The 14,477-nt window shown below is 32.0% G+C and overlaps 1 protein-coding gene and 1 long non-coding RNA gene across 6 annotated transcripts in view; both read left to right on the forward strand.

Moving 5' to 3' along the window:
• LOC132915243 (zinc finger and BTB domain-containing protein 12-like) overlaps window positions 1–14,477 on the forward strand; it is a 116,275-nt gene that overhangs the window by 75,845 nt on the left and 25,953 nt on the right. The window lies entirely within an intron of this gene.
• Window positions 1,520–2,332, forward strand: LOC132915275 (uncharacterized). Of its 2 annotated transcripts, none has more exons than XR_009659819.1 (2): window positions 1,520–1,558; window positions 1,628–2,332. It is a non-coding gene; the product is annotated as an uncharacterized LOC132915275 (long non-coding RNA). The 2 variants fall into 2 exon arrangements; XR_009659820.1 differs by having other exon boundaries at window positions 1,520–1,555.

The raw sequence follows: 14,477 nt of genomic DNA on the forward strand, positions 1-14,477 counted from the left end.
ATTGGGTATAACGGAAAGACTGATTTAATATCAATTCGCAGCAAGATGAATGCTATAACCTATCGTAATTTGATACAAAATCAAATTGCAAAGTACGCAACACATATTGCGAGACAAGATTTTATTTTTCAGCAAGATAATGCTGCAGTTCACACCGCTAAGGTTGTGAAAGAATATTTTTCAACAGAAAATATTGCAGTTTTGGACTGGCCTGCATGCTCCCCCGATTTAAACATAATCGAAAACTGTTGGAGTAAATTAAGCAATGCCGTTTATAGAGAAAATAGGCAATTTGAAAGTATTAATCAGTTAAAAAAGTGCCTTGAAGAGGAATGGAGAAATATATCGCTGGATTATATTAGAAAACTATATCGTTCTTTGCCGAAACGAATGCTGGAGGTGGTGGAGAATAAGGGAGGATCCACACATTATTAAATTTTAAAAGGTTTTTTATTTTTGTACAATTTAGTAGATAATAAACACTACAACTTTTGAAAGTGTGCTATCATTTCGCCGACCGGATTTCACAATCATTGTTGATAAATACAAGAGGAATAGCGAAGATACAGTTTCAAGCTCATATACCTTATTACTACAAGGTACTGTTTATATGCCATTCGTCAAACTTGGGAAATTCGGACTCTATCTATGAGAAATTAATGATAGCACACATGTGCTATCTTTTTGTCCAAGGGTGTAGCTCGAAAGCGTCGTGGTATTAAATTTACCAACTTGACGAGTACTCTACTCGAATTATTTTTCCATTCTTCTAAAATAGCTCTCTTTAAATCATTTCTCTATGAAATACGGTGACTTGATATTTTTTATCTTTATTTGTAAGAATATGTACATATCTTTTGCTCTCATTTTTTTTTTTTTTTTTTTTTTTTACTAAACGATGTTCTACAGTAATTTTGTTAAAGTTAAATACTGTACGAATATTTCTTACACTGACTGTACAGACACTATCAAAGCGTGCCGTGAAATCCAAACAGTGTTCCTCGACCGTCGTCGCTATTGCACGATCGCAAACTTCGACTGATGTAGATCGTGTAACTGTTCGTATGCGTTTTAACGTTACGAATGTCTCGTAACGTCCCTTGAATTGACGCTTCTGTGAACAGCGAGTATGCTTTCAAAGGTAGAGCGAGGTAGAGCGGCCAAAATACCATTCTTGTCCTTATGCTGCCTCACCAGCCATCTTCTTATCTCTGCACTATGGTTTTATTGAGACACTGTATATTGTGACGAGTGGTACTCATGGTGTCATGTTCAGGCTATATCTAGCGAAGTTTAACAGAGCAGATAATGGCTGAAACCCAAACAATCCGATTTCCAAAATAGATACAAACGATGTTAAAAATTGTTATTATTTTTTCTATAGTAAATTTATCACCGTTATGTTCATCATTTATTTATATTTATACATATCACGAACTCCAGTTTGACTTACATAGTAAGCTAAGGACCTAACGCGTTGATATCTCGTTATTCCATATAAAAGAATATTAATACGTTGGTATAGGATCTATATCCATAAAATCTAACCATAATAGTCGTGACTCATAATTTTTTATACTTTGTGTATATTTTTTAACGTTTATCATAAAGTAAATCTTTATTACAGCATCGTACGACTAACATGTCAATTTCTACTAAGCTTACGGGAGTTGCTCGTTTGTATTCGTCTGACTACACTAGTCAAGTTTATTGTGCCAGTAGAACATTTCGTTCATAACGATGATTCTCTAATTGTTTAAAACAGTGTAATCATTCATGTAAGTAATTCCATTTCTTCACGATGTCAGGACACGAATAACCTCTGTATTTCTGCAATCTATCTGTTTCTCAAATGCTAATTCTGTTTACCTATTCAATTAGCTATTATTCTATCTACTGTTTTTGATCACAACGGACTCGCAAAGCATTTGCGAGGAAATAGACAGCGTTGCTGAACTACGTATAAAGGCTTTTCTGTTTCTACGTAATAATGCAAAGATTGCACATTGTACAAATCGTTTGAGAGGATTCAGCCTTTCGAATGGAAGCTTCTTATGCAAGATGGATCGCAATTCGTGGCACAAGCGGAGTGAGAGGAGTGATATGGTTAAAAATAAGGCGAAACTCGAGAGTAAGGAAATTACGTTATAGACGCGTGCCAGAAGAATAGTCCATTTCAATTTTAATCGAACTCGCTTTATTGTTTCAGTTGAAACGTTCCTCGCATATTGGTAGAATGCTAACAGATTGTCGAGACAATCTCTACCATGACACGGACTCTCTCTTCCTCTCAATGTCTCAATTAAAACAACAGACCAAATTTTATTTGTTACGTTCGTTGTGTTCATCGCCAAGCTCGAAGAATTAATTAATAATTAAGTATTGACCGCGAATAAGTGAAATAAGCGAGGACTGTGGCCTAAAAAGCAGAGGAAGTTACAATAGCAGTCTGTGATGAAATTCGTGAGGCTAATCACGTGTCATTCAGCGGATCTTCAAACGCGTTTCTCTCGAAAGCGAAACCACCAACTTAATCTTGTTATTTCTAATTCACTTTCATTCTGGGCCATAGAATTTCTCTGCTTCTACCATGCTTGCTGACGCAGGATGTATATTCTGCATTTTTCTTCCACATTATTTCTTATACACAGGCAGCACAGGTTCTTATCTCTTTCTATCTCATATGCAATTCTTGCCATTTCATTCTTTTAACGCTGTCCATTTGTTAATTGGCTTTTCCGTACTCTCGTTTGATAAATTTTTTGCCATGGAAACAGTCGAAGCTTCATCAAATTCAATATATTTAAAACACAATCTTCTTTCTTGTGACGTTGATAACTTTGCTCGCACTCCGATGCTGATGCATCGGAACGACAATTTTTTTTTTCTTTTTTGGACTACAGACTGGCTAACAATTTATTTCGTTCTTCCGCAATTTTTCTTGTGCAGAATTAGACAGGTAAATTTGAAATTATTTTATTCTCGACTTCCTTCGATATTGGGTTCACGTTTGCATAGAGTTTAATTTGTTATGGGTCCTAGGTTGTTGTTATGGGTCCTAGGTTGTTGTTATGGGTCCTAAGTTGTTGTTATGAGTCCTAGGTTATTATTATGGGTCCTAGGTTGTTGTTATGGGTCCTAGGTTGTTGTTATGGGTCCTAGTGACCCATAGTTTTACTTTAGAAAGAAATATCTTCAAGATATTCGCTTGTAATTGCATTATGTGTACAATATTATTAGTTTGAAGTGTTTTTTATAATCTCTGACGATTATGCCACTGAAACTCTCGTCAGTCGCATACTGAGTGTCGTGGCAACTCTCCACAGTTACTAATGGGTCATGTTGACCCAGGTGTGACAAAAGCGTATTCTTTGCTCAGATCGAACATATTTTATTTATGTGCAAATTTTCCATACAGATTCTTGTGCATTCACCGTAGAGGAACTCATTGAAATCTTTCTTATTTCCCTTTAAAATACATAAATCTACCTATCTAGAAATAAAATACAGAATTTTTGTACCTTTATGTTCGAATGACTTGACTTCTGCATATAATCCTCGGTTTTCTTATTCGAAAAATGCTCTTCTTCGACACGTCAAATAAATATCTTCTTTGAAACATGCATAGAAAACTACTTTTTCCCCTGGAGCACCACATCTCGAAAGCATCATGGTAGATGTTTAGCGAGGGAAACATAAAGAAGTTACCGCATAACTTTTCATAAAAATATCTCTCTTCGAAACTTGCAGGTGAAAAGATTTTTTTAAAAAACAAACGTTGTTTGTTAACCTTCCTCATGCCAAAAAATATTCTAGGACGTTCAAACTGTCCCCAAATTTTGTCCATCCAATATCACTGTCATTTTTCACTGAACAATAGCTACTTGAGAATCGAAAAGGGCCCCAGTGTCTGAAATAAGAGTTGATTTATTATCAGTGGAAAAGAAGAAATTTCAGTTCACCAGTAAGATCATCATCTTGTGGAATAATACATTTCTTCTGGTGGCAGTACTTTTATGAATAGCACAGTTTTGAACAGGCTAATTAAAAATGGCACCTTAATATTACCAAAATATCCATAAGCAGCGTAATATAAAATTTTTAGTAACAAAAATATATGTGCGTTTCGTACTGGCAAGTGGATGTTGAAATATTTCAATTTCGGATTAAAATAGACTTACGAAGTTTTCCAAAGGTTGCGTAACGACTTTATCGTCTGATTTCGTGTTTTGAAAAATGCTAGATAATAAAAAGGAGATTAGAGGGTATAAAGTCTGTGAGATGAAAAACAGAAATAGAAAGCAAACGATTTAACTCTTGAGAATTTCATTGCACGTGCCTATTGAGAGATTTTGTGATGTAAAATAACAGCGTGACTAATTGTTAAATGATAAGATATTTCACTGATTCCAGCTCGAATTGATGTGTTATTGGATGACGGTACAAAGACGTTAAATTGAAATCGAGTCTTTAAAAGTACCATATTTTCAAAGGAAATGGAAAATGTTTGATTACGTTGGAATTATAGGCACTTTACGAGCACTTAACGCAGCTAATGTGTTTTTCTTGCGCATCATGCTGTATCACACTATATATTCATGTGCATATCCAACAAATCAGAATTCCAATACTCATAAACCGAGCAGAAACGTGACGGTTGTCGAGAATAAAAAATTTATAGGAATAAACGTGAAAATATTTCTAAGCTACTATTGGGTTGGCAATTAAGCGACTGTGGATTTTGTCAATACCACCTAATGACAAAATCCATAGTCACTTAGTTGCCAGCCCAATATATCACGCTGTATTAATAAGAGACGATTTTTGCTACTAATTGTTACGTTTAAGACTACTATTCACATTGTATACTGATTTTCTACTAATTGCAAGTGCATATTTATCTTGTAACTTCTGTATACATTTTCTGGTTGCTTTCAAGTGTTACTACATTTAGATAAAAAAAGAAAAAAAAATAATACAGAGCTAATGAAATTTCAAAAAGTTTGGTATAATGTTTATAATATATTCATAAAAGAGTTCTGTGGAAAATGTTCGAATATTTTCGTAAACCACAGCGTATCGTGTTATTTGAAACAATGAAACTAAATTTAAATTTGTTCCGCTGGAAAATTGCTAACACTTAATGAGTGAAATTTCCGAGCTTATTAATTCAAGAATGATAACGAATCTGGTCATAAAAGATAAGTATATGTTAATAGAAATATTATTTTTGGTCTTGTCTTGAGCAGAAGCCGAAGAAACGTTTTAAAGAGTAAAAGGAATTGGAGGAAGAAAGAGAGGAAATTGAGAAATTTGAAATTCGATAAAATTTCGCGAAACAATTGAATCTAGGGGAACAAAACGACACATAGGAAAGGTACGTAAAATGCGTGTATCATGAACCATTGTAAACACAGGATATCTGAGAATAGAACGGTGACTACTCTCGACGATGTCTAAACATTTACTTGGACTGAAAATAGTTCGTTCAGGAATTGGAATTTCAGTCTATAAAACAACTCTTCTTAGAAAAATCTAGTTGCCGTACGTCAATCTATTTTCTCCCGAACTGTATAAATATCGAAATAAGCGAACGAAAAGGCGGATAAAACGTAGTGGCAGTCGCGTGTAACATTAAGGCTTGTTTTCTCCTTTATTCTTAATTAGCTTGATTTTAAGCAGTGCCTAAATATTTAAAACAGATTCAGCAATAAAATCTGATATTAGAATATGTATACGAATTTTTTTCCAATGTGAAATAATGGAAGAAAAAGTTCTGGCAATATCGTAATGTTAAAAAAGATTTCAATTTCATATATTGATATTCAATTTTATACATACATACATATATATATATATATATATATATATATATATATATATAATTGTACAATATGTATATTTCAATATATATTTCAATATGCGTATTTGAATATATATATCAATATATACATTTGAATATCTATTTGAATGTATATTTCAATATGTATTTGAATGTATATTTCAATATGTATATTTGAATATATATTTCAATGTGTATATTTCAATATATATTTCAATATGTATATTTGAATACCTATTTGAATGTATATTTCAATATGTATATTTAGACATATATTACAATATGTATTTTTGAATATACATTTCAATATGTATATTAGAATATATATTTCGATATTTATATTTGAATATATATTTCGATATTTATATTTGAATATATATTTCGATATTTATATTTGAATATAATATATAAATAAATGAATATGAATATATGTAGAATATACATATTTATATTCCAATATATATTTTAGTATATATAATTGAATATACATTTCAATATGTATATTTCAATATATAGTTTAGTACATATAATTGAATATATATTTCAATGTGTATAATTCAATATATATTTCAGAATGTACATTTGAATATCTATTTGAATATACATTTCAATATGTATATTTGGATATATATTACAATATGTGTATTTCAATATATATTTCGATATTTACATTTGAATGTAATATATGAATATATGAATATGAATATATATAGAATTTACATATGTATATTTCAATATATATTTCAATATATATTTCAATATATGTATGTATGGATATGTATGTATCCATCGTTGATGTTTATTTAAATTGTAGAATGTACATTTCATATTTTATTACGTTATTTTTATCAAAAATATATACAGTGACTCAAAAAAGTATTGGTACATTTATCATGAAAAGCTGTTATGTGTGTATATATGTGTATAAAATATTTTATATATATCTTACATGTTTTACATATAAATGTTTAAATATACATGTGTCATGTGTCTCGTATAAAACATTTTGAAATTTCATTTGCACTGTAATGAGACAGAACTGCAATGATCATATGAGCAACATCGATCTCGATTTGAAAATAAATATACACATTCGCTTATATTTTGTGAAAAATTAATATACGCTGTAAATAGTTAGTTAACATTCTGAAGCCTAGAACAAGTGTTAAAAATGATTCTATTGAACACTGAAACTTATTAATAGCGTCGGTGACTGCCTATTTAAACACTTTTGTGGTGTTTGCAAAATACGTATTTGTTATAAAATATTTCTATGTACATTTTAAGAATCTTTTAAGATTTAATAATTTTAAGAATCCTTTAAGATATTAATATAAGATACTAATATCATTATGACAGTCGAGTATCATTACAAATTTTAAAGTGTTTAGTATAACACACGTAATATGTCCATAAAAGATGTCGACAAGCACGAATATTCCCACTAATACAATTACTCAAATTTCTATACACTAACTCACTCGTGGTATCAATTTGTTACAAAAGCGATGTTTTGGCCAAATGTTTAAATCTCTTTGCAAGAGAAATAAAAATTTGTCAGCAAATAAATAAACATTTGTTTTACGAAACAATGGGAAATTGTTTGAAAGTACACAATTTTGTATTAAACAAATATTTAAAAAAGTTATTGGTTTCACCCATAGGATTATTCCCTATCGAAAAAATGGAAAGAAATTTGCCACCCCTTAGAAATATATAATCATTTTTGAGACCTAAATTTGCAGGTTTTTTGAATGGATTATTTATTATTAAAAAATGATCTGAGACACGCGACGAAAAAGAAAGGCTCCGTATATCATACTTAATAATGTACGAGAAACATAGTAGCCATATGAAACACTGAGGCTGTCGCCAACAGATTGCCATATATACCACAATAAATAAGTTATGCACATAGAAAGATTCGCTTACCGAAATATTAACGTAAAGGATGGTACGAGCCTCTGAAAATACAATGCTCATCTCACCTTCGTGGTATTCAGATCTGAATTGAATTGAAAGTAAACGATATTTTCACAGTCAAAGCATCGTGGGTTTAATTTTCTAAGGCGTGAGAACCAAAGGGTCTGACATCTTCGTTTTAGAGAAATTAAATAATGAAAATTTCGTTTGGACCTGACATACTGTCAGCAGAGGGTTCATTATTTTATTTCTTCTATTTATTTGTTCGTTTCATTGACCTTTTATCATTGTGTCAATTTGATACAACGCACATTAAGTTGCGAAAATGAGAGACGACTGAAGGTTAGAGGAAATTCAAAATGAGAGGTCTTAGGGCGGCTACATTCGGCTCGACAAGTGGTCGACTGGTGAGAAATTTGCTTTTTTTTTTTTATTTTGGTTTTTTACAATTTGTTCTTATGGACATTTGGTAAAGTGTTATATCTTATTGGTGAAAAAAAAATAAAATAAAAATAAATATAGCATGTGGGTGGCTACCCCCAGCGGGGTGCCAGCTTCGTTTTTTCTAAGTTATATCTTTTATGCAGAAATTTGAGTAAATCGCTTTCCGTAAATGCAAATTTGACCGGCCAAATGGTCGACTGGCAAGTAACAGCAAGCAAAGAACCCTAGTTGACCAGGCAATCCAAAAAGTTGGATTCAATGGACTGAACACAACTGAGTTTTACCAACATACACAACTAAATTTTCCTATGCGCACATGAGAACTGTACCTTGCCAATTGGCCGTTTGAGCGCTTGATTATTCAACCACTCAACCGTCCACTAAGCTAGTCGAGTAAATTTATATTTGCGCAAGGCGATATCCTCAAATTTCTCGCCAGCCGACCATTCAGTCGACTCGTGTGTAGCCGCCTTTAGCGACCTCGGTCGGAGAGTTTTGGAGGGATCACCTTTCTCCTTATCTCCTTTCTTCAGAGGAATGTTGTTGTTACGCCCTGATCCTTTCCAAGAAAGTGCACTTGTTTAGTTAAACTACAGCTATTCGTGTACTCGATTGAAATTTCGTTAATAAATGGAGTTACATTATCATTTATGCTGAAAGTGGTATCTATAGCCTGTTCAAACAGTCCACATACTGATAATCAAAAACAAATGATATTGAAATTAAACAATAGCATTTTGTTTTCCCTGTTCTTATCGAGAAACAAACATGTGTATTAAAGCATAAAGCATAGATTTCAAATAATTAAAATTTGATGAATTATGCAGTTCGTTAATTTTGCAAGTGGTGTAAGTCCATTAGCCATCCTGAAGAAAGACATTTGTCAAATTAATTCTCTAACAAACTATTTGTGTAATGGGTTTACGTCCACTCAAACATATAGAAACTAGGATTTTTCGATCAATAGAAACATGAACACTTCGATATCTCAGAATCGGATATCCTAACAGTTACAACTAAAATGACTAAAAGTTGCAGTGTAACAATTAGTAGATGAGTTTGACTGACTTTGGTTATGAATAACCGTTATAGATTAAAACTTGTTTGGTTACCGACACCACCATAGATGAGGGAACTTCTTTTTGGTTGCCCATAGCCATTATGTATTACAGAAAAAGATGAGAAAGAGAAAGAAAAATGATATTTTTTTTTTGTTGTCGATTCATAAAAGTGTTAAGGACAATTGTTATTTTTGGCGCATCAAAATAAAAGAGAATAGTCTTACACCACTTTCAAAATAAGTGGTCCATATGGTAATTATTATTTTTCTTTTGTAGTTTTATTATATTTATTATATATACGTTATATTTTGCATATATTTGCATATATGTGGATAAAAAATTGCTTGAGGAGAAATATGTAGCGTCTAAATCGATACGAACCGGCCAATCTCTTTAGATACACAAAACCTCAGGTTTTTTTAATGTTAAAAGTATAAACTTAATTTCATTTTCCCAAGATTTTCTCAGTTTTTTCAATTTCATTTTTTCAATTGCAATATTATATGATCGAATTAATAATTTTTGTTTCGCAGTGTATAGGGTAACTCTAGCGTGAAAAAATAAATATATTATTCGTATCCAGGTCTAAATTAATCAATTTCTCATAAACCTAACAAATTTTTTAATAAGACTTTATGGAAAATGAAGCTACATAACATAATTTTACCCCATATTTTCGACTGATATTTTTACATGGAATTACTGGGACACCCTGTACATGTACTGAACGAAGGTTTCGCATTTCCTATAGCGTGTAGCTACCATATTTCGTCAGTCGTTCTTTTGCCTTTCTATAACGCCATCTGATACTTTGTAACGTACGACGATTACACAAGCATTTTGACAAATTGCAAATCTTTTGTGAACAGAAATGCTACACGTTTCTCATCGGAACAATATGGTGCTTGTCAGTTCTATGATTGAGAAACAAATAGTGAAAGAATGTAATTGGACGTACTCTATACATACATTCACTTGAATTGGCACCATCTGGTTTCCAACTATCGTTGTAAAGTGATGCCAATGAAAAAAAGTTCTGTCGATGAAAAAATTGTCCGATATTACCGAAGTAAAAAAGTTTTCGCACAGATAGAATTGTAAACTGTAATAATAATGAGAATATTATATTATAATATATAATATATAATAATGAAAATAATAATATTGAGAAAATCGTAAATTGTTATTTTGGAATAGCATCTTGCACTGCACTGTAAAGTGGAATTTATACTGCGTCTCAAATAACTGTAGAATCGTTCTTGCAATTCTTCTATACGTATAACACGACATAATCTGATTGGAGGTATTTCAAAATGGAATAAATGATTAAAATTATTAAAAATATAGGTACTAAGTTACTGTTACAATTTCATTTTATTGCGTCCTGTACATTCATATAATAATGTTAATTCAATGGAATTAGCACCCACATGTTACTCTTAGCAGTTAAAGCAATTTTCTGGATGTCCTACACACCAAATTGCAGGAATCTACCATGGATTATTTGACAAAAAGAAAAAGAAATCGCATTCTAAGTTCAGTCTTTCTATAATAAAATGTTCTGTACATGAATATGCTAGTTATAGTTATGAAACAAAAATTAACTATACTGGATGTTCCAAAATATGTAGGAGATATGTGCAAGGTCGATCCTAGACATCAAAACGATAAAAAGATTTAGATACAAAAATGTTGTTTGAGGTTTATCTCCCAAGTTATAAACAATTTTATGCAACAATTTTATATAATTAGTTGCCGCAATCCAATGAATTAGCTGACTGGCCAATCGTCCACAGACATGCGATCGCAATCAATCCGCATACGTTTTTCGCGGAAAATCCATAGCAAAATGTATGTAGTGTGTACATTGTAATGCATTATCTGGCGATATCATGCGGACAATGACGGAAAGTGTACACAACTGCAGAGCAACGTTACCAGATTGAGGGATGTAAGGGAAACATTCCTCTGGTGGTGGGGAAAGTAGTATAGTTGATGAACTAGTGACGTCGTGACGCGGGAAACAGTGGGGGCAATATGACATCATGTTATCGTTAAATTAAGAGAACCATCTGGCAACATTGTTACAGAGTTGCCAGGTGTAGGGAAGACGCGACGTCAAGTAGACCTACACAAGGTATTTCACCTAACTTGACCATCTTAAATATCTGGTTTATTTTTTACGCTAGGAAAAAATATCAGAGGAAGAAAATAATCGGTTCGAAGGGGGAAATGTGGTGGTAGGCAGAAAATTTTCTCAAGGCCACTTTTTTCGCGATTTCGAAGTCATCGAAGTATCTTTAAACGGGACTACATATTTTCATTACGACAGTCTTATAGCGCATAAAAAAACAAATTCAACAATGTGCAATATGTTAACCTTTATGTGGCCTTCAACGAGAAAATCATGTTTGTATAGAGAGAAGGTTGAGGTAGGATTTGTATGTTTCAGTGCAGAATATTTATTTCAGAAGGTGCTCAAAATGTGCACCATTAATCCCAATACACTTTTGGAGACGGCAAATGAATGATTTCTCTACATTTTCAAGTACTTCTGTACTGTACTCTACATAATAGATAAGCTGCTGATTGTAAAGCAATAATCGTGTTGATATGATGCTTGTAAACATACTTCAAACGATAGAAGAAGAATATGAACGTCCGTTTATAAGCACCACGAACAATTACACGGCACACTGTTCCAATGAAATTGAGATTCTTTCATTTACTGTCCCCGAAATCATTGGCATTGAGAATATTGGTATTGAAATTAAGATCAAACATTTTATGATTTTTTCATTAAAGGTTACTCGAAGATCAACATATTTCAAATCGTTGAATTTGTCTTTTTATAAGATATAAGACTGCTGTGGTGGAAATATATCTCGTTTAGAAATACTTCGATGACCTTGAAATCTCGAAATAAAAAAATGGCCATGAGAAAATCTTTTTGTCTGTCACCATTTACGCCTTTCAACCGAACATTCCCTTCTTCTGGTATTTCTTCCTACTGTAAAAGATAAGCAAGATATTTAAGATGGTGAAGTTAGGTGAAATACACTATATATATACACACTAATACGACTCATGCACACCATGCGGCGGATTATGGTACTAATCGGTAATTTCGAAGCACGTGGAACGTAGACGCGTCTATAAACGTGATTTTGAGTTCATGGATGTTTCACTCATGTCTGCAGACAATTGTCTATCAGTATGAACTAGGCTTAAGTGAAATAGAGAGAAAACATCGTCAGCTGATCCATTAACCATCTACTTGTGTATTGTTTTATCGAGGTTCCAAGACGAGTAAGAAATTAGACAAGACAAATATTTACTACTTTTGCATCGCTATAGTTTCAAAATGATTATATCTTGAAAAATTGAAATGTTTTTGTTAACGAGGATATGCTGACCATTTTGTTCATTAGTTTCTTCCTTTAATACTTATTCCTTGCAGTATTTGTTGTGTGTATTGTTACGACGTTGGAAAATTTTATTAATAGTGGATACTTTGTTACTATAGACATTGACAATAGCATTGCTAGATTTCGAACTGCTATTAGAAACTCAGATATAGGGAATGATCCAAGTAGGATGTATCTTTAATTTAAGAGTTTCTTGAATTATAGAGGGATTATAAAATGAATGTAGTTTCCTTTCCTAATGATCATCTTTTTGAAATTGCATTTTAATATTTTACAAATAACTATTGTTACGTTATAAATAGACAGCGATAACAATTTGTTCTCTCTTGCTTCAAGGAAGACAATTAGGAGAAGACAATAAGCATTTCTCCAAGCTTGGCTGGAGGATGCAAAATCTAAATCCTGGTTTGAAAAACGGGAAAATCCATACAAGGCAAAATGCATAGCTCGCGACAGCATTATTTCACTAATATTTTAATGGCAAAATATAATGTGAAAAATAATAATAAAATATTAAATTTTTTATTATTATTAACAAAGTGGGAGATAAAAGAGAATTGGGAAAGCATGGAAGAAAGTAGAATGCATAGCACGATTATGCAAAAATAGAAAAGAAGAAAAGAAAGGAGAAGAAATTTATGAATCATTAAGAAGAAATTTTGAGTATATCGTAAAATTTCAAACATCAAATATCGTACGCCCTCAAAAAAAGCAAAATTTTAGCTGTCAGTAAAAAAGCCATAAATAAATCCGCCTTTTTAGGAATAAGAGAAATATTGCGAGGTAAATGCTTTTCTGTTTTAATAGTTGAAATCACAGACATATCCGATAAGGCAATTTTACGTTTTTTAATTCGTTATGCTCACAAAGAATAGGTACACGAGATTTAATTATCGGATTTGATTGGAATTATAAAATGTACAGCGGAAGATTCTGTACGAATGTTTTCTATATTCCTGAACAAAATACGATTTGTCTATAAATAACATCGTTGACGTATGCGTTGACAATGTGAATCTAATTACTAGTTTATTAAGAGACAATGATGAAATTTGTGTCTTCGGACGAAATATCTGTGCAATATACTTTATTGTCCGAGGCGCCGTTTTCGAGAAAAACTGAATTTGAAAATTTGTCAAGTATACTTAAACTAGGCTAATATAATTAGGTGTAAGTAAATAATCGATAAGAGGTTATTCTATACGCGTAGGTAAGTTAAAAAAGTAGAACAAAAATTTTTCCATTTACGGTACGATTTCAAGGTCGTTTTCAAGAAAATAGGGTTTAGTCGTGTTTAGTTAAAAATTGGCCTACTACGCGCTTATGATAAATTTTCGCACTCATTTTTCTCGAGAATAAATCGTCTTGGGAAAATATTTTGCCCTGTATTTCTCATTTATTCTCACGTGTAGAATAACTTTCTGTCGATTATTTGTTCCTGTCCAGTCCAGATTTAACTATGTATGTTCAAGCATGCTTGATAAATTTTCAAACTCGATTTTCTTAAGCACGAAGCTTGGGACAAAGAATTTTACTCTACGTTTCCAAGTTGCCTCTGCACGTAAAATAGCCCTTTAGTCGATTAATCACGTTATACAGCACACCCTATGTATACTTTGGTCTCAATAATTATTCAATTGTCATTTGTTCCTCTTACAGTGAATATGATCTGTCCTTTTTTGGAGAAACATTATTTCATGTTATTAAATATATTATCATTATTAAACATTATTATTTAAATTGTGCTATAATTTGATATTATATCATATTATTATTATT

This window comes from Bombus pascuorum, chromosome 16 (genome assembly GCF_905332965.1).
Source record: "Bombus pascuorum chromosome 16, iyBomPasc1.1, whole genome shotgun sequence".
Taxonomy (NCBI): Eukaryota; Metazoa; Arthropoda; class Insecta; order Hymenoptera; family Apidae; genus Bombus; species Bombus pascuorum.